The sequence below is a fragment of the Sceloporus undulatus genome, chromosome 4, assembly GCF_019175285.1.
Source record: "Sceloporus undulatus isolate JIND9_A2432 ecotype Alabama chromosome 4, SceUnd_v1.1, whole genome shotgun sequence".
Taxonomy (NCBI): domain Eukaryota; kingdom Metazoa; phylum Chordata; class Lepidosauria; order Squamata; family Phrynosomatidae; genus Sceloporus; species Sceloporus undulatus.
In genome coordinates, this window is record NC_056525.1 from 195,714,191 (window position 1) to 195,736,311 (window position 22,121).

Sequence of the window (22,121 nt, forward strand, 5' to 3'; positions counted from 1 at the left end):
TTCACAATGGTAATTTCAAGATATTTTCTCTCCTTTCCACATCTTCCCTCATGCTTCCCCACCCGCTCTGACCCATCCAGAAACGATGAATTTCATCTGGGCTTGAAACAGGGTAAGAAACAATAAACTTTTATGGGTGCTCAGGGAAGGCTGTTCTGCAAACCACCACTAATTCTGCAATTCTTCTCTGCAAATCATTAGCAAAAAACCTACATTACAAATAATTTCTATTATGTGAAAATACTGTACGCTGCATTCATATAAGTGGATGAACTCAGGATGTGGCTTTTTAATGGTGTGAAATAAATACTCACACTTTAGACTTGCAAAACATAGCCTAGCCAGTATGACAATTCCTAATTTGGTTAAGAATAGATCTTGTCCATAGTTAGATTTATCTGGATTCTTTTTAATTTGGTGGATTACTTTCATTATGTTCTTGTTTACATAAATTAGTTAAAGAGGACACATACTTCATGAAATAAACTCTTGGTAGTTGATCAGAGCTTGGAAAAAATTGTTATTTATAATTTATTTATAATTAATTTATAATTAATTCCTTTCTCCAGTAGTGAAAGTATAATTGCATCACCTTGTAGTTGTAATTTAATAAGGGATAACTTTGCTTCTTTTCCAGTATAACTGTAACATTTTACTTATTTTTATGGTTATGTGGGTGTGGCATCATTAAAAGGAAGCAGAATATCACGTGGTTCAGTTTTTGGCTCATGTTCCTGCCTTGTGCTCTGCTGTGGGTGTTGAAGCTATGAGGTAGATGGAAGGATCGTGTGTTTTGTTCCACAGGCTACAGGCTTGTAGCAATCAGATGAGGTACCTAAAATGAATAATTCTTGTTAAATTTGTGAAAAGGGCAAATAACAAGTCACTTCTTAATCAGCTAAATGAAGGATTAGAGGAAATTGGACAATGGCTTTTAAAAATTCACCTTCCACATTCTGATAGTGAGCTGCCTTTTCATTCTAGATGGGAAAAAAAATAGAGGCAGAATTTCATATAGAGAAGGAAGAATGATTTTCAGCTTCTTGGCATCTTCATCCTTTTGTACTGCACAATCACAATGGAAATCAAATATCATTTCATTACATATTATATATTTATACATACAGCAGACTCTTCCCATCTGCAGAGCTTCATTTCTCCTCTCCTCAAGGGTGGCGCAAAATGCAGATGGTTGCTATTCATACTATTCAGTGGTGGCAATGTGCATGTGGACACATCACCATGTCTGTGTGCATTGACCACCTCTGAATAATATGGGGTGTGGCAACCTGTGGGTGGCCAAACCAAGATTGCCAGCCCACTGATATGAAAGGTTCAGAACATTAGAGAGCCAGCATGGTGTAGAGAAGAGAGTGTGCTATAAACACCAATTGTGGTGTAGTGGTGTAAGTGTTCGACTAGGATGTTGGGAGACCAGGGGTTGAATCCCCCTTGGCCTTGGCAGTGGTTAAACCCCCCTCTGAACAAATATTGTCATGAAAACCCCATGATAAGTTTGCCTTAGGATCACCATAAGTCAGAAATATAATCAGTAACAATAAAAAACAACTTGTAGCATTGGGCTCCTTGCTTCAAAACTCTCTATGTGGGTCAAGGTGTATTTTCTCTATGCTCATCTAAAATAAAGCTTTGTAGTGACATGTAGAAAATTATTTGGTCTGCAAGACAACTGCTGTGTATAAATGGGTTATTTTGTAGAAATAGCAGTTTCCTATGCAACTGCCTTTATGAAGCTGTTTTACCTGGTGGCCACATTTGGACTCAAGGAGGCCCTAAACAATGCTAAAATCCATCAGCTACTTCAAGACTGAGAAATTTATGGCCATCTAGATGTTGTTAGACTAGATGACCTATCATCCTTGATAATTGCCTATGGTGATTGGAAATTGTGGAGTTTAAGTGTAATAACATCTGGATGGCCACAGCTTCCCCAGCTATGGCTGGTGTGTATTACATTGTAGGATGCTTTGTTATATTGTATTATATTTATATATAATGTTGTATTATGTTATATTTAAAGCATCATCTGTACCTAGTTCTTCAGCAAGAAAGGCTCCTATAGCAGCTTACAGGTCAACTTTGGGCCCACATCTGCAGTCTCTGGAGATCTCTCCCAGGTACTGAAACACTTGAATCTGAGTAGCTGCTTAGAGGCGGCAGTTTTCCAGTTCTTCTGATTCTTGTTGCCTTCTGTTCTGGACATTTTTATCTCATATTTTACACAGTGCTGTGCGAATTCTCAATCTGGTGGGCATGTATATTAAACAAAAGTTTACAGTGAATATTAATGCAGTGATCCCCCACAAAGTCCTACTTCATCATCTCATTATTGTGGGGATGCAACCTTAGGTACAGTCAATAAGAACAACTTAAAAGCAATGCTTAGAGGATTGAAGACAGATTAAAACAATTCAACATAAACAAAATATAAACCAAAACCAGACCAGGATTCTGAATCCAAAAGCTGTTCTGAAGAGCCAAGTTTGAACACGGCATCAAAATGGCCGCACCAATGCCACACCAATGCCAGATAGAATTCTAAGAGGTAGGGGTATTACAACCAGGGTGCCAGAGAAGAAAAGGCCCTGGCCTGTGATTCAACACATTCTGTTCCAATAAGGGAACACACTGAAGGAGCTCCTTGGCAGACCTTAATACTTGGGATAGGTATATAGAATTGTTCCCTCAAGGCTCCAAGCCTTTTATGACTTTGAAATAATATTTCCAGAACCTTACCTTACCTTTCACCTTCTTCTCCTTCTTAATTTTATATCATGCCTTTCTCCTAGTAAAGGGGCTGAAGATGGTTAACAACATATTTAAAATAATGGAGATTAAAACTATACAAAGACATTAATAAACATAAGAATATAACATTAATTTTAAAAGTAATTAAGCAATTTATAAAGGTAAAATTTAAAGTTAAAACCTTAAAAACAGCACTGTATCTTCAATTCAATCTGGAAGGATATTGACAGCCAGTACATTGCATTTTCTTTAAAATTCATGCAATATAGTTCCTATATGATATTTGAGGCAGCAGTGGAGCCACAGTATTTTGTACTAGTTGCAACTGCCACATCCTTGTCAAGGGCAGTCCTCAGTGTGGACTACATTGAAATAATTTAGATAGGAAGTTACCAGAGCATAAACTGTTGGGCCGATGGTGGCACACAATGTCACAAAAACATCTGCTCTTCATTTTTGATAAAGTAACATGTAAATTGTGAATCCTCATGTGTGAACATTTTCATAGCTGGAGAGCTGACCAAACTTGACTAAGAGCGCTCTGAGCCACCAAGGCCCTTTCAGCCTCCACTGACAAAGAGGATTACATGAATATCCCAAAACCATGCAGCTGGTCTTTCAGGAGGAATACAGTTTCACCCTGGATAAACTGTTTTCCCTCTTAGTTGGTCCTCATCAAGCCCATTAAAGCTTCAGCACACTAGTCCAGCACCTTCACAGCCTCATTTGGCTCTGTGACAAGGAGAAATAGAGTTGGGTGCCATCACTGAGCCTTCTGCTTCCACCCCGCAGATGGCATCAAAATAACCAGTATTAGTATGACAAATACAACAATGGTTTGAAAACACCTGCTGACACTCTTGTGTTCAACATGCAAAAACAAGTTGAATTCCATCATGTCCATGTCTGTTTTCCAATAGGTAGAAACTGGCACTGTGTCCTGGCAAGCTCAATTGTCATTCTGGCTGATCCTTACAGTAAACTGATTCCAAACAAGTTTCTTTTACATCCTGGAATGATCAGCAAAAATACAAACAATTATTAGATGTTTGCTCTGTAAGTTCATTTGATTGCACAGAATGACTCATTATATTTTGTCTCTATGGCATTATTCTGTCTGAAACATAACAGGTGTATTTTCAAGGAGTTCTCAACACCTGGAATGAATGCCTTGAGGAATTAAGGCTAGCTTAAACAACTTGTTTTTCACAAGTAGTGATAGTACAGGGATGGGTTGGGGACTTCCAAAGTTGTATAAAGATTTACTGTATATACTGTATTCAACAGGGAGTTACTTTTTTGTTTTGTTTTCATTCTGCTTTTATGCAAATTGAAAATGACTTTAAGACCAAATCTGTAACAGATATAATTTTTCAGAGTTAGATAAAAGATGGCCAACCATTTTGGACATTTTATGGTATTGGGTAAGTGCAAAGTGCCACACTAATGAGCATTATAGTCATGCCTGTATGGTTGCTGGTACTTTGTTGTGGTTTTGACTCTAATTTAGAGCTAAGATGAACTAAAGGAGTACAATGGAGTAAGATGGTGTTGATGGGTCACAAAATGGTGCTGCTGTTTGATGTCTTTCCACCAGTAGGCACCTTTTTATTTAGGCAGGCCCTTATCTCTTAACTTGTTGCAGCAGAATGACATTTTAATGGGCTGTGTCTCAGTTTTTAAAATCATGTTTTAAATGTGTTTTTAAAACTGTTTTTAATTTGTGTTTTTAAAATAGAATTGTGGATCAAGTATTTTTTAAACCTTTTTCATTAATGCTTTTTTAATATTGTATTGTGATCTAAATGGTTGTAAGCAGATGTGAATCCTGTGCTTGAAGAAAGATAGGATATGAAATAAATAAATGCTATCAAAAACAAAAAGAAAATTAGTAGAGTTTTCTAAGGGCCTTTCCTGAAGTCTGTGTCTATACACACACATTATATCCATTTGCCCTCTAGTGCTAAGGCAAGTGTGCTTGGTGCTATTTCACATGGATTTAATTTGTATTACTACTTTTCTGAAGAGAAAACTGTGACATGCTATGAAGGTGCAAGTTTTTCCCTTTTAAAAATGTTCATGTGTGTTCCACTGGAGTGAAGAGTTCTAATCTGGAAAGGCTATGCTGCTGCAGAGAAGATATCCTTGCTGTAATTTGCCTGGTGGGATGCAAAGGCCATTGGCCAAAAGCAATAAAACTTGACTGACTGACTGACTGATTGGCCTGGTGGGACTACAACTCTGGAGACCAGGGTTCGATTCCCCACTTGGCCATGAAACTCATTGGGTGACCTTAGGCAGGTCATATGCTCTCAGCATCAGGGGAAGGCAATATCAAACTTCTTCTGAATAAATCTTGCCAAGAAAACCTCATGATAGGTTTAGTTAATGTTTTATTTAATGGCCTTAGGATTCCCATAAGTTAGAAATTACAGTACTTGAAGGCACACAACAACAACAAAGATTATCAGACCAGTGCTTAAGCAATGGTAAATCACCTCTAAAACACTGACAAAGTGTGTGTATGTGTGAAAGCCTGCCATGCTTCCTCAATGCCAGGCAATCGTCGGCTCCCCTCTAGTGTCACTGAATCGTTTGTGAAGAGGCAATTTCCTCTGAATGCAGTTTCTGTTCAGAAGAAATTGCCTCTCCCCAAACGACTCAGTGTTGCTGGAGGGAAGCTGAAGATTCCCTGACGTTGAGGAAGCAAACCAGGCTTTCACGCGTGCATGATTCCTCAATGTTTTAGAGGTGATTTACCAGTGCTTACCCAACGGTAAGTGCTGGTGTGATAATCTTCAACAAAACAAAGGAAAGGAATGTACTGAATGTCTACACCAGCCCTGCTGCTGAATTGGGACAAATGGGGACTTAAAACTAAGAACATGAAAAGGGGTTAGCCAGTATAGTGGGACAGGGAGCAGCATCCCACTGGATGGTCCTTGGGTAGTGGCTACCATGTCATTCATACAACCATAGAACTCCTATAGCTGTGCCAGCTGGGACAAAAGTCACATTTGCACAGGAAAAGCAATCAAAACACAAGCAGGGCAAGGAATATGTGGGTTTAATGAAAGAACTGTCTGTTCTCAACTCAGTTGTTTGGAAAGACCCAAATTTGTTGAATCTGTAGAAAGATTAAACTATCTCACAGCCTGCTCCTGAAATGTTGGCATCAGGAAGCAAATTGAGAAGGAGCAAAATCACAGGCTTCGATGCTCTGTTACCACTGGAAATGTTTAAGACTTAGGCTACAGCTTTAACTCCTTTTAAACTTTGTTGCTATTTAAGTGCTCATTACAAGATTTTTCATTTCTCATTATGTCTTTACATAGTAGCAAAAGAAAGACAAAGTCTGCTCATGTTAAAACAACCACCACCCTAAAATTAAATACTAGGTTTGACATTGAAAGGAGGAAGGGGGCCAGGAACATGCTCTTTCAATTCTTAGCATAAAGTCATAAAAAGCATAAGCCTGTGTCAGTGGCATAGAAGATATTGGCTGCTTTTTAAAACTCTATTCCTATCTCCTAAATTCTTGGGTTGCTTGCTAGTGTGAGGTAATTTCTCCTGTTATAAATCACTGTGAGAAAAGCCAAATGAAGAGGAGACAGCAGAGCATGGGAACATTAGAGTTGAACATCAGACTGGAAAACAAAACACATAATAACTTTTCTAGCTTGCAATTGATTTGGTACTCTTAATCAGAAAGAGCCCAGTGGAGTTGTGAGAATCCCTCTAAGAAGGCTGCCAGAAAGTTTACTTCTGGGAGGGAAGAGCAGATGACTTAAAGCAAATATCATTCTTGAAAGATAGTACCCAAATAATGAAAAACAATGAGGGGGAAGAGATTTTTGTTAAGATGGGAAAGAAAGGCCCTTTCTGTATAGGTGTGCTTGTGTGTGTGTGGCTTCAAATCACCTGTCAGCTTATGGTGACCACATGAATTTCATAGGGTTTTCTTAGGCAAGGTTTAGTCAGAGGTGATTTTGCCAGTTCCTTCCTACAGCATCTGGAAAGTTCCTATTATAGTGTTAAAGGGTTAAATCCTTTCCACAGTTTACCCTGGTTAGGATTTGAACATGTGCCTTTTTGATCCCTGTCCAGTGCTATATTTCATTTGTTCTTTGTTGCTTTTGTACATTTTTATATGCTAAATCTGTGGCCGCTCTTTACCTTTAACTGACTCTGATCTCTTCTATCTCCGTTCTATCTATAGATTTGATAGGAACTAGTAACATATCAATCAGTTTCCCAAGGCTAAGTACCTTATGTGGCTTCCCTATACTATTCCAGATGAAGCATTTTTAAGTGTTCCACCCATTCGTTGGTTTTTATGTCAGGGACAAGAGAGCTTTGTGGGATCTGAGGGACTGGGAACTGTGTTGGAATTTCCACCCCCCGTCCCAGGATTCCCATGAGCAATCTCGGTTTTTCTAAAAATATACTCATCATTATTCTACAAACATGTTTGTGATATAAAGCCTTAGTTTTATTTGAAAATGAAAGACAAGAAGAAAAGTGATCCTCAAGATCCTGCAATGGAAGCTGTAGCACTCTGTGGGTAGCAATGCATTTTGATTTCTTAGAGAACATCTACACTGGCAGTTTAAATCTGGGGCCAGTCTGGAGCATTATGTCCTGGACTGGCCTCAGTGGTGACCACATGCACCAGTCTGAATCTGGTCAGATGCTGCATCATTGCACACATGGGACAGCTGAACTGACATTGCATCAGTCCCACTGGCTCATCCTGTTTTCAAAGTTAACCACGACTTCCTTGCAGGCAGGAGCTTTGTGTAAAGCCTGCCTGGCATGCTGCCATTTCTGCTGATGTCAGAAACAACCACCTGGACATGTGATCAACAAGTAATCTGGGCAGTATTGGCATGTCAAGTAGGCTTTACACGGAGCTCCTGTGTGTGAGTAAGCGGTGGTAGTGACTCTGAAATCAAGGGGATGGCATAGCTCTTGGTGTTTGGACAACTGTATCAGGCCAAATTGGAACCAGTCAAACTGTCCAAAAGAGCCCAAGGTCACTATGGGATTTCTAGGAAACATGGGGGATTCCCCCAACTTTGCTTAGTTCAGAGCAAAGTTGGGTTAAGGACAGAAGAACACAGGTCCTCCCCGGAAGTAGCCATATGTCATCAGGACTGCCAGTACCAGCTTTGGTGTGAGTACGACATTTTTCACCAGTGGAGACAAGCCCATACCTAAGGCTTCAATCTGCCAGGGACAACACCCAATTGAGGACAATGGGCCTTACATCTTGGTAGGCATATATAGGATTGCATTGCAGTAGGCTTATAGATGCATGTGGAGCCATGACAGGAAATATTGCATAGTAAATTTTGTCACAAAGTTCAACACTTAAAGAGTTAAATATGCCTTAGAGCAGCAGCAAAAGCAAAGTTTCTGCATCTCTTATCCAGCCATCCTAACTTGAATGGAACGTAAACTGATACTCTTAAGGATCTTTCCACCCCTTCCCACCTCCTTATTTTTTCACTTCTAGTGGAACTAGGGGGGCATTCACACTCAGTTGTTTGTCCTGAGGAGATGCAGTTCACCATGCTGATGCATATTGGGATCATTGTTCCCATTACGTTTTGGGTTTGCTAATCTTTCTAAATCATTTTAACCCTTGTGTTATTCACACATGCCATCATTTCAGGAGAAAATGAAGCTGCCTCCATTCTCTCAAGTGATACAGAGCAATCTGAATCGATTTGGAAACGTATTCACACTGCTGAAGATGTGGATTGATGCAGATAGTTCAAAAAACTCAGGGGGAAAAACAGTATAGAATATCCTGGGTTTAATGGGTTTTTTGGTCCCCCCCCCCCCAAAGTACAACGAGTGCATTTGGGATGAGTATGAATACCAAGGAAATAACCCTGATTCATCCTAGATGATTTTTGTAATGTGAATGGGGCCTAGCTTAGTCAGTGTTAGCTTAGTTTTTATGCTCAATAGAGTTTTTACAATAGAGCCTCAGTTTGTTTCTTTAACCACTGGTGTCTTTGTTCCTTAATCAGAATTACTAGCGGCTGCGTATACACTCTCTTCATCAAGTTACATAAATGTAGTGTATGCACATGGAGATGAGAATCAGTATGGCATAGTGGTTTGACTGTTGGACTAGGAATCAGGGAGACCAGAGTGCAAATCCCTGCTCAGCAATGGAAATCCACTGGGACTTTGGACAAGTCACACTTTCTTAGCCTCAGAGGAAGGCAATAGCAAATCCCTTCTGAACAAATCTTGCCAAGAAAACCCCATGATAGGTTTGCCTTGGGGTTGCCATACATTGGAACAATTTGAAGGCACATAACATATATGGAGATAAGCAATCTTAAAAACAAAACAAAACAAGGCAAAAACAATGCAGGTATGCTTTTGACTTCAGTTTCTTGCTGCCCCAAGCATTCCTGGAAACAACTTATGATAGCTTTTGGCTGGCTGTGGGGGAAAAACATCACCACACTCTCTCTCTTTAAATGCAGAGCTGCATGTTTAAACCACAGGAAGACTATGCTTCATAGTGGACACGGTTTATAACCCCAGATGTTATAGTTGCTTGTTGCATTAATTACGTCTCCCCTTCCATAGCCACCATCTTTACAAAAATAACAGCAGAATTGTTATTACATTTAGGCCAACAAAGGACAGTGTGGAAATGCTGCTCCAAAAGGAAGTGTTTCCAGCTCCACATCTCTTTCAAGAGTTATTTTCCCATGTCGTTTCTGGAAATGTTTCAGGAAACCACATTCCATTTTTTGTCCCTATCCAGCAGTCTGATATTTTCCTGCTCAGAGAAACAGTCAGATCTCTTCATCGTAAAAAAAGAACTGGAATACAAATCTAATATGAAAGGACAAAAATGTTGGGTTTTTAAATAATAAACTGAAATTTCCTAATGAATGTTAATGCTTTATTTTTGTTTTTCCATTGCTGGAAGATAAGCATTTATTTGTAAAACACTTGTTATTTCTTCTGCTGTCATGAAGCAACTGTGGCTACAGCTTGGGTCAGTCTGACCCCAACGTCAGTTTTGGGATTGTCATGGATCTGATCAAGGAGCCTTGTGTGTATTCACATTCTCTGTTGATGTTGATAGATGATAACTGAAGTAAGGTATACGGAACCATTACTTCTGCTCACTTTAGAACACAAACCAGGGTTTGGCATGCAGTCTTGGTTAGGAAAGCAAATGTAAATTATAGTTTGCTAATTTGGATAAAGGGCAAACAATTGTCTTTAAAAGAGGAAGGAACTGAATGCATAAGAACACATAATCAAAGCATCCCTGACAGATGGCCATCCAGCCTCTGTTAAAAAAACCTCCAAAGAAGGAAACTCCACCACACTCTGAGGAAGTGCGTTCCACTATTGAACAGCTCTTACTTTCAGGAAGTTCTTCCTAATGTTTAGACAGAATCTATTTTCCTGCAGTTTACACCCATTACTCCGTGTCCTAGTCCCTATAGGTCCAGTGGTTCCTTGTTAGTAATACAGAACTGAAGCTACCTTGGGGCCTTCATGGGAGAAAGTTGTGATATAAATAAAATAAAGTAATAATAAATTATAATAATAATTTTTTATTTAAGAGGGATATTTATGGAAATGCTGAGTTATATGGAAATGTTGTGTGATATTTATGGGAATGCGTGTTATGGAAATGCTGTGCATCATGAAAATGCTATGTTACTAGTGTGATTGCTTTTGTGCTCCTCATTATCAGAATGTGAAGAATTGCTTCGCTGGGTTCAGCCTTCTGTTTTCACACTGGCCAGATCTGCTCTCTAATGGAAGCCTACAACTAGGATGTAAGCACAATATTATCCACTTGCTCATGCGCCCTACTAATGGGTAACAAGAGGCATACTGCCTCTCATGGTGGTAGTTTTGTTGTTAACTGCCCTTGAATCGATCTTGACGCATGGTGACCCTGCTGATGAGGCATCTCCAAGATCCTCTGTCCTTCACTGCTCTGCTCAACTCCTGCAAACTCATACTCGTGATCTCTTTAATAGAGTCCATCCATCTTACATGTGGCCTTCCTCTCTTTCTACTTCCCTCTACCTTTCCTAGCATTACTGTTTTTTCCAATGATTCATGCCTTCTCATGATGTGTTGATGTGTCCAAAGTACGACAACCTGAGTTTTGTCATCTTGACTTCTAGGGAGATTTCTGGCTTGATCTGCTCCAGGACTCATTTGTTCGTCTTTCTGGCTGTCCATGGAATCCTTAGAACTCTTCTCCAGCACCACATTTAGAATGAGTTGATTTTCCTTCTATTCTCCTCCTTAACTGTCCAGTTTTCAGATCCATACATGGCAATAGGGAATACCATGGCTTGCACAATTCTAACTTTTGTGCTCAGTTGTATATCCTTGCATTTTAGGATCGTCTGCTTCTCTTACAATATGTTCTGCATATACGTTGAACAAGAAGGGTGATAAGATGCAGCCTTACTCTGACTCTTTTGCCAATTGGGAACCATTCTATGAAGACACACCCAACTAAAGATGGTGGCAGGTTTGGGTGTGCAACGCCGGTACCCTGGTGAGATCAAACTCTTTACCCAAAAAAGGCTCTGAAGCTGAATGTAAAGTTCAAAAGGGGGGAAATTTAATTTAAAGGACAAAATAAAGAGTTTTCTCCTCCCCAGCTCTAAACAAATCCCCAGCTTCTAAAAAAAAGGTACTTTACAGTTCAGCAATCTTCCGGATGGTCATCTTTCGGGGTCTGATGTTAGTTTGCTCTCCCCACTCAATGGAGCTGGTGCAGGGTCTTTCAGCTCCTGAATTCCTTATTTTCTTGCTGATGGTAACTAATTCGGCTGAGGTGTAAGAAATGCCCTTTCCGGCTGCTGGGCCTGTTTGCCACCAAAAGACAGCTCTCTGCCTGCTCACAGCAAAGATGCCCCCACCAAAAACCTCTAGCTACAGCAGAGCATGTTGGGAAAGGGCAAACCAAACCAGGAAATAACGCAGGGGAAACCTACAGCTCCTCCCACAAACTAATACAATGAACTTTTCTACACTAAAATAACTAAGACAAATCCTCGGAAGTGTTTCGGAAGACAACCTGCTCTCTTGATCCCTGTCCCTCATGGTTAGCGGCCCAGGAGGGACCGGCGGTGACACTTTTGTTACGCCGGATAATTAATACATTTTCAGGGATGGGCGATTTCCATCGGATCTAAATTGGCCATAGTAAGACCGATCCTAAAAAAGCCCTCCCTTGACCCCTGGTACTAATAATTATCGGCCAGTCTCGCTGCTGCCATTCCTGGGTAAGGTGATCGAGAGGGCGGTTGCGATCCAGCTCAGGCGGCTTGGATGAAACGGATTATCTGGACCCTTTCAAACTGGCTTCCGGCGGGTCACGGGGTTGGACGGCCATGGTCGCCTGTCGATGATCTCCGTCTGAGTGTCGACAGGGAACGTGGTCCCTGTTTGGTGCTCTTGGACATCTCAGCGGCTTTCGATACCATAGACCATGGTATCCTTCTGGGGCGCCTGGCTGAGGTGGGAATCGGGGGCACGGCGCTCCAGTGGTCCGGTCCTACCTCTCTGGAGTTCCCAGATGGTGCAGCTGGGGGACGTGTGCCCACGAGCGGGCCCTTAGAACTGGGGTCCCCAGGAGCCATTCTGTCTCCCATGCTATTTAACATTTACATGAAACCGCTGGGAGAGATCATCCGGAGACATGGGGCGCGGGTTATCATTACGCTGAGGACACCCAAATCATTCTCTATGTCTCCGATGATGCAGTGACTGGGGATGGCGTCTCTCCTCTCGAGGCCTGTCTAGAGTCAGTAATGGGCTGGATGAGGGAAAACCGACTCAAACTTAATCCAGAGAAAACGGAGGTACTAGTGATAGGTTCCCCTGGTCCAGGAATGACGGTGGTTCCACCTGTCCTGAGGGGTCATGCTCCCCGTGAAGGACTCCGTGCGCAGTCTGGGGGTGCTTCTTGACTCGTCCCTTCACCTGACTGCTCAGGTGAATGCGACGGTCAAGAGTACCTGTTATCAGCTTCGGCGGATTCGCCAGCTGCGCCCATACCTGGCCCAGAGGGACTTGAAACTGTTGTACACGCTCTGGTAACTTCGAGATTGGATTTTCTGCAATGTACTCTACATAGGGCAACCCTTATACCAAAACTCGGAAGCTCCAAATGGTGCAGAACAGGCAGCGCGGCTGGTCACTGGTGCTTCCAGGACCAGCCATATAACACCGTGCTTAAAGATCTCCATTGGTGCCATCCGCTCCGAGCTCAATATAAGGTGTTGGTTTTTACCTATAAAGCCCTAAATGGCTTGGGCCCAGGATGCCTAAAGGACCGCCTCTCCTCTACATTCCGCCTCGCACCCTCAGAACATCTGGGCAGCAACTCCTGAAGGTCTGGGGCTAAGTTGGCTGCTACTGCCAGAAGATCCTTTTCCACAGCTGCCCCCCCTTGGAATACGCTGCCCACGGAGCTCCGCCATCACCACCCTGGCCCAATTTAGGAAGGTCTCAAAACCTTCCTATTTAATCAGCATCCCCGTCTAAATATCCTGTGGGCCTCCCTCCTCTCTCGTGGCCGTGAGGTTGGGCTAAGGGGTTTTTAATGTTTTTAAGGATTGTTGTTTTTATATGTGTTTTTAATCTGTTTGCTGTTTGCACTTTGGTGCATTTTTTTAGCCGCCCTGATCGTTCGGAAGGGCGGGGTATAAATAAAAATTTTATTATTTAGTATTATAAGGCCTGAACCAATGTGAAAGAAAATGCAGGGGAAATTCAATCAGTCCTGGCAGGACATCACACATCGGTTTCTCCATGTTCTGTTCGGACAGTAGCCTCTTGTCCTGAGTACAGATTCCTAATCAGGACTATCAGAGTGTTGGCACCCCATGTCTTTAAGGTGTTCCATAGCCTTTCATGACTACGCAGTCAAGGCTTTGCTGTAGTCTATAAAGAACATGCTGATTTTCTTTTGGAACTCCTTGGTCTACTCCCTTATCCGTTTGCATTGGTGGTCCCTAGTGCCTCTTCTTTCCTGAACCCCGCAAGGACCTCTGGGATTTCTCTCTCCATGTATGGTTGGAGTCATGGCGCGTTCCAGAGGCGCAAAAAGTACGTATAGGTACGTACTAGGGTTAGGAAAGGGCGTCCTTTCCGGATGCCCTAACCCTAGTCCTACCTAGTACATACAAAATGGGGGACCCATTCTACATGGGCACCACCATTGGGACGTCACGACCGCACCGCCTTCAAATGGAGCGGCGCAGAAGTGACATCCTGGTGCTGTGCGAGGGCGCCTGGGGCGCCCTTTCCGTGGCACTGGAAGGAGCTCTGAAACGGAGCTCCTTCCAAGTTTGTGTTGCTGGGTGAAGCCTTACATGGCTGCACTAGCAACACAAAAGAGAAAGAGGCCGAGCGGCCCTTTCTCTTCGTCCCACCGCTGGCGGGTGTCCTTGAGGCATGAAGCCCCAAGGACACCCCTTTCCAGGCCGGGGGAAGCGGCCTTTGCCGCTGCCCCACGGCATGGAAAATGGCAGATCAAGGCTAAGAGGCTGCCGCTTGGCAACTGAGGCCCGATCTGGCAAGGAAAGGGCAGGAAAAGGCCGCCCCAAAGGGCGGTCGGTAAACCGCCTATGTTATAGAATTTTGAGCATAATTTGGTTGCAGGGGAATTAGTGCTATGGTTCTTAGTTGCTGCAATCTTTTGTGTCTCCATTTTTGTGCAGGGGGATTTATATTGATCTTTTCCAGTCTGCAGCCCCATAGGTTTGTTTTCCATATCTGTTGACATATGTTAGTTAGCACATAGAGTTGACCTGTCATGTGGATTGCAGCAGCTCAGTTGCAATACATGTGTTCCTGATGACATGTTTTTTGCCATTCTTTTATTGTTTCTACCTTGTTTTTTTAGAATTTGGGGTTCATCTTCATATGGCTCTCATTCCTGTGTCCCTTAAATCTGTCATCTGTTTTATACAGCTCTCTTGGATTGCTCCATTTTTTATTCCTTCCTGGTCTTGAATTGGTGTTTTTATTATTGTCATAGAGCATCGCAGTTCTTGGTTGGTACTTTCCTTTCATTTCCCTGATCTTGGGGAATAGCGCTCATTTTCCCCTTTGTTTTGTCTTCTATTCTTTGCACTGCTCATGTAGTAGTTTCTTTATCTTTACGCATAGCCTGTACTGTTGAATTCATGGTTCTTAGCTCCTTTTTGTTTGCTTCTCTTCTTTCCTTATTGCTTTAATGTTTTATCTATCATCCATGATTTTCTCCCTCTTTTTGCCCACTGAAAGTGTATGTCTGCATTCTTCTTTTATTATGTCCTTGGCTTCAGACCAAAACTCTTCGGGTTCTCAGTCATTATGCTTAGTATGGTAAACTGTCCTTACATTGTTGGTGAATTTGCTGGAGATATTGGTTAGATCATATTTTGGAATGATGGCTGAATGAGGATGGTGGTAGTACATACTAAGGATTTGAAAACATGCAAATTTCAACACTTGGTAAGCATGTTTAGTCTAGTGTATTTTCTAGTGCTTAGAAAAATGCATACATTTTAACGACTGCATACAAATATGCTATAATAATGAGTGGATGCATGAAAACAATGCACAATTTGAAAAAAGACACAAAAACAAAAAAGTTAAACTGAAAATGCTTTCACATATAAAACAAAACAAAACTGTGTGGACACAGCATGGAGAAACTAGAGGTGGGGAAAGGAACAGTGACTAGTAGTAGCTTGCCTTCCATAGATTTGTTTAATTTTCTTTTAAGTTAATGACCACAAACATTTTGTGGTAGTAAATTACATAGGTTATTATGCACTGTGTTCCTCCTTTTATCATTCTGAATCATCAAGAATGGTCTTGGGGAATGGAAACTTCCTATGTTAGGAGAGACTAGTAGAGATATACCTTTTCCTACAACAGTAGTTCCCAGTGCTTGGTGTGTGTTCAACTTGGCTCAGGCAGCAGCCCAGTGGTGAAGAATTTAAACAATACATGGAGACCTAAGGTTGGGGACCATTGCTGTATCCAGCCGCGTCCCCTCCTTGCCTTTCTCAAGTTAATGAGCCCAAATATTGCAATCTTTCCTCATAACAGAATGATGTAGAGTTTAATGGCTGTGTATGAAGAGGAGACGGCTTGATGGAACAGGCATGTCCACGACTTTATTATCTTTCTGTTTCCACATGTACACACTCATATCCCTCAGGGAATGCAATCAGAAAAAGAAATCCTCACCAATGATTTAGAAGATTTTACAGGCTGTCACACTGGCATATGGCACTAATCACTCTAACACTATTTTAAAAGTTGTATTTACTGTCAAGAGCAAAAGCAAGTGTAATTAAGATCCTTATTATCATAAATATTGTGTTAATATAAAATGTCAGTGTGATTGTGGTACTCCTTTTTAAAAAAAAAAAAAAGAAGAAAGAAAGATGGTGAAGTTAAGGAATGAATCAAATGCAAGTAGCTATTCGACCACAAAACAGAGTCCCAAAATCAATATGGTGGTAATACCTTTGTTAAATCAACCCAAAAGGCAAGTTTTCAAGGTTCATCAACAGGCAAAGATGGTTAAAGAGGAGTATGCCAAAGAAAAATGGGAGGAGAAGTGATTATATCAGAACCCATCATCTTATGTTTGTCTTAGTATGGAAGAGGAATCTGCAGACTATCAATAAGGTCATTTGGCCAAAATCCATCCAATGGCAGTGAGCTCAATGGGAACAATGAAGACAACTTTTTTTTCAGTCATTAAACAGAAATCTATGATTTCAAAGAGTGCTTTAGTAGTAGATTCTTCATGGCAGGGGGCTGGAGTAGGTGGCCCTGGCAGTCCTTGCTAATTCTATGATTCTATGAAGGCAATCCAAGAAAACTTTTAAAATTGGTTCTTTATTCAGAATATGAAGCACTGAAAAGGTAAACCTGCCCCATCCAGTGCAAGGCTTACAGAAAGAGAACAATTAATTCTTCAGAAAGACTCGAATGAATGAACAGTACTGGTTCTCAGTTGCAGTAGCAATAGTAATGAAGTTTCACCACCATTTAAGTGAACTTCTTAGGCTGGGTGTTCAGTAGCAACTGTTGACAGGTTGTGTGCAAATATCAGCCTTCATCCAGTCCTGCCATCCACCATTCATCCATTCCATTTAAATGCTGCTCTCCCAGAGTGGGACACAAGGTGGATCACAAAACTATTTTGAGATGCAAAGTGTCTCACAAACAAGGACTATTATGTGAATAATTTAAAAACAAACAAACAAGCAAACACTTCCTTACTCGTTTTATTATTTCAAAACTTTTAAAACTCTTTTTACAGCTGCCAGAAAAATTATCAGTTTTGGTCATCTGCTGGCAGCAAGCATAACACTGAGCAAAAGTACTGTTCTGTAACCAACACTGAATCCCTGTATTTTATTTTCACTGGCAAAGCTTGGTAAGTCTAGATTTTGGAGGGGACGGTGAATAAGGAAGAGGAGCCATTGAGGAAGAGGGCAGGACACTGTGTTCAAAAGGCAGAAAAGGGCAAATGTGAATGTCTTTAGTAAAATTATAGTGAAATGCCAATGGCCAAGGGGTCAATGTGAAATAACAGGCTGGGAAATGTAGATTTTTCCACCATTGTCTTGAACCTCAAGAGACAGACATTGTCATTCTTATGAAAAATAGGTTGATCACAGCTTTTGTCACTGTACAACTGATCCATTTCTGGGAATGAGCCACTTTTTCCTGATTAAATGAAAAAACATGATCTCCCTGCCAACTATGTTAATTTGTGCAGAGTTCAGTTATTAAGCAACACACCAGATGACAAAGAGCTGTTGTTCCATACTTCGGAGCCATAAGGACAGTGAAGATTTCAAGATGAGCTTTCAGCAGTGACAGAGCGGTTTTTAGTTTCAATCTTATAGTATTTTGATTATGGTGTGGCATGAAAGGTGAGAATTATTTGATAAATCTGCATGCACAGCTTCCTCAAGCTAATGAAGCCAATGTTTAGGGTACATAAAATGCCACAAATAATACTGACCTGGATGAAAGCAAAATAAAATATTTTATTTCTATGGGTAAAATAAGAGTCATGTTTCTTGCAGTGCTTTGGTGAGACACTTTTATAAAAAGAAAGGCCTGTTGGCTTTCTTCTGTCTTGAAGATCTACCCTAGGAATGAGACTCAGAATCAACCAAATCTGTTACTGTCATCAATCTATGTAAAACACATGGCCTCAAGAATGGAAAATGCTTGCAACATCAAGAATTTTAGCTAGCAAGAACACTCTGAAACTCTGACAATAGAATACCATATCTTTCTTCACTTGCAGATATTAAAAAGATTTGTTTTCTTTTTTCTTTGCAGTCAGGTCAGACTTAACATATGAAGCTTATGAAGAAGACACGTCAGGCAGCAGAATGCTGAGGTAATGCCATTTTCCATTTGCCAGGCTTAGTTGTCAGTAAATGGGTGCCATTAATCCTATTGTCGTACATGCAAAAATATCTAGGGTTAGCAATGATTGCCAAAGTTCAGCTGAAAGGGGACACAGCAAATCCTAATTTACAGTTGGTTCCTTGATTGAGTTCATCCATCTGGGATGCGATCTCCCTCTTTCCTCCTGCCTTGTACTTATCAAGAATTATTGTCTATTCGTAGGTGCATGTCTTCTCCTGATATATCCCAAGTACAGCGTCTCAGTTTAGCATCTTGCCTTCTAGTGAGAGTTCATGCGTGATTTTCTGTAGAACCTATTGACTGTCTTGTTAGCAGTCCAAAGAATCTGTAGAACTCTTCTCCAGCACCACCTTTCAAGTTCTTCCTATTAGCTTCCTACTATCCAGCATTCACAGCCATATATAGAAATGGAAATACGGTGGCAGGGACAATCTTAACTTAGTATTAATGATATATCTTAATACTTTAGTATTTCCTCCTCCCTCTCCTTCTCCCTCTGCCCGCCCAATCACATTGGAAGAGGCAAGATTCACTCAGATTCAAAGATCCACTCAGGAGATTATCGTACTACACTCTAAAACATTGCTAATTCACTTTAATTGCTCTGGCTGCCTCCTGTTGCATTCTGGGACTTGAAGTTTAGTGAGAGGCATTTAGAATTCTCAGCCAGAGAGCTCTAAGCCTGGCTGGAACTACAAACCCAAAATGCAACAGGAGGCAATCAGCCAGTTAAAGTGGACTAGCAATGTTTTAAGAATGTGTGCAATAATCTACTCTAGATATAGAGCCCTTTCACACTATGCAGCTATGGCAATTATGATTCTACTTTACTGTAGGCTGCCATAACCCGGCTGCAACCGGAACTTCCCGATTTTGGGGGCCCGGGGCCCCTCCCGGCACGGGTGCAGCCCCCAAAACCAGAAGCCCCCCGGTTGCAGCCTGGGTTGCTGCGCCCCTGGCAGGCCTCGCTGCCTTCCTCCTCCACCTCAGGGAGGCGGGGAGGAAGAAAGGGCAGCGAGGCCTGCCTGGGGCGCAGGAGGCGAAGCTGGAGGCAGTGCCTCCCCGAGTGCCCGCGCCCACCCTCCTCCTCCCGCCCCTCTCCCCCAGGCCACGTGGAGGAGGCGAAGGTGGAAGGAGGCAGCATCTCCTCCACGCAGGAGGGGGAGAGGAGGCGGGGGAGGTGGCACGGGCGCATGGGAGGCAGGGGATTCCCCGGGATTCCCCCCCCAGCGAGCCCTGGATGGGGCGCCGCAATCGCAGAGTCCCAGAGGCCTGGCTGGGGCTTGGAGGACGCTGCCTGCCAACCTCAGCCAGGCCCTGGATGGGGCTCCGGATGGCGTAGTCCTCCAAGGCCTCGCTGGGGCTTGGAGACGCTGTCTCCCAGACCCCAGCAAGGCCTTGGACAAGGTTTAAAAATGTAGGACTTTTTTTTTTTATTTCCGTGGCCAGGAAAAAACAAACAAAAAAATCCTACATTTTAAAACCATGTCCTACATTCTCCCGTTTTGGAGGTCCCCAAGGATGGCAACCCTACTTTACTGGCACCCTTTGGGATCCTGGGTTTTGTAGTCTGGGAAGGCACTAGAGTGCTATGGCTAAGAATTCAAGCACCCCTCCTGGAACTACAGATCCCAGGATTCTATAGGATGTTGCCATGGCTAGGAAAACAAGGACAAAGATCTTAAAATGTTTTTTGACTATGTGATCTCTTTCATACTATAAAATTATAGTTCCATCATTCCATTTTAATTGTGTAGTTCAAAGAGGCCTGCAGTCCAAATAAAATCTAGCCCTTTTGTTTTCTCTCCCTAATAATACTATAAGGGAAACATAGCAGAACAGTCACTCTTTTTAAAGTGCGTGTATTACACACATTATAATATTATAGTAGGAGCCATGATGGCTCGTGATAAACTCTATAGTAATGTAAGTTCTCCTGAATAACCACACATAGCCTCGCAGGAAACGTCAATCTAGGGACGTTATCACATGGGGGAGAGGGAAATTGTGAGAAAATAGGGGTTTTAAAGAGTCAATATCCCAGGAAACTCACATGATTGTGGTGAAGATTTTTACACACATTGTGATTAAAGAGCACACTTACCCAGGAATAACCAGGGAATAGCCAGCAACAATCATTCAAGGATTTCCCCATGAATGATTTGTTGCCGGTTATTCCTGGTTATTCCCAGGATAAGTTCTCTTAATCGCAGCTTTGTGGTGAAATCTCACTGCAATCACATGATTTTCCCAGGATATTGACTCTAAACCCCCAATTTCCCCCGATTTTCCCTGTGTGATAAAGTCCTATGAAGGAAGTACAGGCCATACATTCTGACCAAGACCTATAAGAGGAGAGATTCAGTGTGGTACATCAGTCTTGGGTCTGGACAGTCAATGAGGGGTCCATATTTCAGACCTTGCCCATGTTAAGGCACGAAGGCAGCTTCTACTCATGTCAACTTTAACACAGTAGAACTTATCATGGCTTCTGATTGTTCAGACAGTTCTCCAGCTTTACACCATTTTAATTCAGTGCATAGTTGTAAAACTGTTCTAATTCATTAAAAATATTTAAAATGTTTTTTTATTAGTACTTTGCTTCAACTGGATAACTTATTAATTGGGTATTTAGTGTTGTAACATGATTTTTTTAGCGGCATATAGTAAAGCCACCTTGAATCCGCACTAGGAGAACCTGCAATATTAAGTAAATAAATAAAGTCAAGTGAACACAAGAAGCCCTCTCTGTCTTCCTGCGGAACAAAGGGTAGGCTGAGAGTAAGAGAGATGGACATTAGCAGTGGGGTGGTGGTGGTATGGGAAACCTTCTGACTTCGAAAATGTGCTGGTGGAGTATGGTTGAGACATGGCTTGGACTGGGCTAATGGCGGCGATTTAGCGAGTGAAAATCCCACCTCCATCCTGTGTCCCCGGCTCCAGCCCTGGAGGGTGGAGCGGGTTTCCCCCTCCCCATGTTCACTTAGACAAGCTGAGCACAGGGGTCATTAGCAGGTTGTCCCCCCCCCCCCCAGATTTCACCAGATGACACCTTAAGGTGGTCCTCAAAACATCGCCTTTGGCAGAATGGGCTGTGGATTTGCAAATACTGGATCTCAGTGGAAGAAATGGTGTAAATGGATCAAGGCGCCAGTGGAAGGAGAATGGCCTGAGGGTTTTTTAAAATATTTTTAAATTTTATTTTCTTTAAATTAACTATCTCATATTACCAAATGTTCACTTTAATCACATACCACTATGTACACATAATTTACATCTAGACTGTGCATAGATATTGTAATTTAAAGGTACATTTTAATTTAGCTAGTTTGTATGTCACAACTATTGTCATTGTTTTCAAACTGAATCTTGACTCGTGGTTACCCTGTGAATGAGATTTTTCCAAGCCCTCCTAGCTTCTACCTCCTGTTCAGGTCCTTGGGCTAAAGCCCATTTTCTCCCTGTCTGAGTCTATGCACATGGCATGTAGACTTCCTCTCTTTCTACTTATTTCAACTAGATAGTTTTCATTGTTTTAAAATTTTTTGTTGTAATGTTTTACCTTGTGAGCTACCTTGGGCCCCTTTTTTGGGAGAAAGGTGGCATAGAAGTAAAATAAATTAAATAAATATAAACAAAAAAATTACCTTTCCCCAGCATCATGGTCTTTTCTAATGAGTCATGCTTTTCATTATGGGCCAAAGTAAGACTGCCTCAATTTAGTCATCTTGGCTTTCAGGGAAAGTTCTGGCTTGATCTTGTTGAGGACCCATTTTTTTTTTGTCTTTTTAGATACCATGGTATCCTCAGCGCTCTTCTCCACAACACATCTCCAATGAATTAATTTTCTTCCCAACTGTGCGTAA

At 41.8% G+C, this 22,121-nt stretch overlaps 1 long non-coding RNA gene across 1 annotated transcript; it reads right to left on the minus strand.

Annotated features, from left to right (window-relative positions):
• Positions 1 to 507: 507 nt before the first annotated feature.
• Positions 508 to 2,882, minus strand: LOC121929511. The gene is made up of 2 exons (XR_006103682.1): positions 2,054 to 2,882; positions 508 to 835 (listed from the first exon to the last, which is right to left on the minus strand). It is a non-coding gene; the product is annotated as an uncharacterized LOC121929511 (long non-coding RNA).
• Between the last annotated feature and the right edge of the window lie 19,239 nt (positions 2,883 to 22,121).